The sequence below is a fragment of the Helianthus annuus genome, chromosome 13 (assembly GCF_002127325.2).
Source record: "Helianthus annuus cultivar XRQ/B chromosome 13, HanXRQr2.0-SUNRISE, whole genome shotgun sequence".
Lineage (NCBI taxonomy): Eukaryota > Viridiplantae > Streptophyta > Magnoliopsida > Asterales > Asteraceae > Helianthus > Helianthus annuus.
Window position 1 is genome coordinate 157,561,027 of NC_035445.2, and position 3,145 is coordinate 157,564,171.

At 35.4% G+C, this 3,145-nt stretch overlaps 1 long non-coding RNA gene across 4 annotated transcripts; it reads left to right on the top strand.

The window, feature by feature from the left end:
- Positions 1–301: 301 nt before the first annotated feature.
- LOC110899960 lies at positions 302–2,814 on the top strand. Of its 4 annotated transcripts, none has more exons than XR_004876426.1 (7): positions 302–548; positions 646–725; positions 810–831; positions 1,552–1,632; positions 1,715–1,842; positions 2,025–2,390; positions 2,642–2,812. It is a non-coding gene; the product is annotated as an uncharacterized LOC110899960 (long non-coding RNA). The 4 variants fall into 4 exon arrangements; XR_004876427.1 differs by having other exon boundaries at positions 2,034–2,390; positions 2,642–2,811; XR_004876424.1 differs by having other exon boundaries at positions 1,715–2,390; positions 2,642–2,814.
- Positions 2,815–3,145: the final 331 nt, after the last annotated feature.

Sequence of the window (3,145 nt, forward strand, 5' to 3'; positions counted from 1 at the left end):
TTATTTGTGTTAATGAGAAGGGCAATTCGGTCATTTATATTGTCGAATTGCCCTTCTAGTTAACAGAATTATATATAAAATAACCGAATTGCCCTTCTCGTTAACAGAAATAATGGATGAAGTTAACCCAGTGGACTAAAATGGGTGAAACCTTTTTGGACTCACAGGCAAAAAATGAAACCTTTGGATTAAACTCGCAAAATCGTCCAAACCACAACGACTAAAATGACATTTAACTCTTATTTATATTTATCAAAATTTTGTTTGGATCCATTTTATCAACTGTGGCGACTGTCGACTGAAATACCAGTTCTCATTCCATAATTGTTCAAGTAAGCATCTACTCGTATATAACATACACCCCTCATAACCGTAAATCAGCGATGGCTGCCTCCGGCGGTGCCAAAACCCTAACGTCCTCCTCTTCTTCCGCCGCATCAGTCTCTCAGTTCTGGTCAACTCTGCCACTGCGTTCAAGCTCTCAATTTCTTCAAGGACAAATAATCCGATCATTATTCAGTTTTGAAAAGGAGCTCTCGATTTTGCAGGTTTTTGTTCGTTTATTGTGTTTTTGTGCCCCAGGTGGATTTACTCTGTATATAATATATGCTTCAAGTATCGTAATGTTCGCCCTTGTTGATTCAGGATCTTCAGCCCATTCCATTCGACTTTCAGAGAGACTTGATATCTCACTGAAGAGGCAGCAACTGCTAAAATACTACCAGGTATCTTTAATCATTTGATAATCATTTTTATTAAAAATAAAAAATTGGTACAGTTTGACTATGGATTCCCAATTGATTTTGTAGGTGACCCCATTTGTATGCTCTGGTAATTTCTTTATCTTCTTTATATGAGTTTTAAATAGTTGGCCATGAGCACTTTAGAAGTTTAGGACATGAGCACTTAATAGTTGGCCAAAATCTTATGAATAATCATCTTTTTATGTTGAGGTTTTTGTAAACCTACTGCTGTAATCCGTGTGAATATAAAACTCAAATCAAATAATATCCCTTTTAAGTTCATATTGTAAAACTATATTTACAAAAGCTATCATAATTTTTAGAACAAATAATTATGTGAGAACCAATGCCAATTATTTATTATATATTTGTTACGATGATGGAATTATATGGGTTTACTTTTTTTCAAACCGAGCCGATACCATTTATTGTTGAGTAATCGGTTACGAATGCTATAGAGCGTGCCAATACCATAACGAATAGATACCGATCGAATTCCTGTAACAATAAAATACACATCCAATGAATAACTAACCCACAAGTGGGCCGTACCGAGCAGGTATTGGTCACATTTCTCAATCCTACATAGGTTTACTTGAACTAGATAAGTGAAGCTTAAGCTCGGGCTCGTTATTAGACGAGCTTATATGTAGGCTCGATCTTGTTTAAGCTTGGCTCGATTCGAGCTTTTAGCTAGCCGATACCGAGTAGCACATGAGCAGCTTGGCTCGTTACGCTCCTAGGCGGCCTGACTGATATGTTTTTACCTGAACGTGACTTTGAGTATGGGCTCTTATCTATCTTGTAGGGCAAGGCATAAGGGTGCATTACAGGCCTATCTTCATTGGCATGTATAATCTCCCCATTGATTTTCAGTCCTTTCTAACAGGTCAAAAATCACTACTCTTTTTCATGATTTTGATATTTAAATGTTATTTTTAAACATGTTTTTATCTTTTTTCTCCCTGCAGCTTTATTCTCGTCTGATCAATTTCCCAAATATATAACAGATAACAGATAGGGGAGGGATCTCTTTAGAACCGCCAAGACTTGCTGTATCGGGTGAGTCGAGATAGAAACAGAGATCTCATAATCACTGGTATGTCTTTCTTTCTAGTTTCATTTCTAGCTATATCAAGAATCTCCATGAGTTCAGATAGGATATTTTTATATTCTTTGCGCTTTCGAATAAGCGGTTTTAATTATTTTAGAAAGTATCTTTTGTGTTTAATTGTGTTTTGGAAAGTGAAATTAGGATTACTGATCTGATTTTAGTTTTAGGTTTTACAGAAATTTGTTTCAGCTGGTGCAGTCAAACCATTAGACACAACGTTGGTTGTGATTAATTAATGTGAGATGTGTGACCATACTTAATCTTGTATGGTTAGCTGTTGTAAAGGAACTAAAAGGCTGGTTAGCCGTTGTAAAGACTACCCCAAGGGGAGTTTATGAACTTGACCAAGATGTTAGTGAAATAGAGGATGATGATGTAGATATGGAGCCTTTCTTTCAAGAGAATGAAAGAATAGAATGCACGGTAATGGATGATCTTCTCCCTATTTCTATTTTAATCATGTTTTGCTATTTAAGTGTAGTTGAGGGACTGCACAAGCTCTTCAATTGCCAGATGTTGCACTCAAACAAAAGGTATACGTGAAGAGCTTATTTATCGTCATTATTACTGATGCCATTGATCTGGCCAGAATTATTTATCGTCATTATTACTGTTATGCTAGGTAGGATTATCTTTCAAAACAGGATCATTCAGTTCTTTTGATTCTGCAAAAACACATATGATTTTTGTATTTATTTTGTTCGACTTTTAAAATAATGTATGTTTCAATTTCTTGAGATTATTTGCAGGTGGTTTAATTTTGTTTTATTTTTTCGTTTTGCAGAAAATTCTGTTAATGTGGACTTCCACCAGAAAGAGAAGAGGATTAAAGGGCAGTTTATTCTACATATGTGGAGGTTTAGGCTGTGTTTATGAGTACATTATTGACTAAATGTGACAGGATAATTAGTATCTTTATGGTATTTGATGTTTCGAGTGGGATGTTTTATATAATTGTGAAAATTTGATAATATGTAAAATTTAAAATTGACATTATATATAGGTTAAAATAGAAAATGGATAAAAATAATTTTTAAAAAATAAATAAAAATCGCGACCACAAAAACGGTCGCAATTTTTCAAAAGGCAAGTAGTTGCAAAATGGTCGCAGTTTGTAAAAGACAAGCGGTCGGAAAACGATCGCAGTTTGTAAAAGGCATGCGGTCGGAATACGGTCGCAACAAGACCGTCGCAACCGAAGTCCCACAAAACCAGGAACAGTCGCAATATTTGTGACCACTATTAAAGTCGCAAAACCTTGGTCGCAAAAGATGGCAGCAGTCACAAC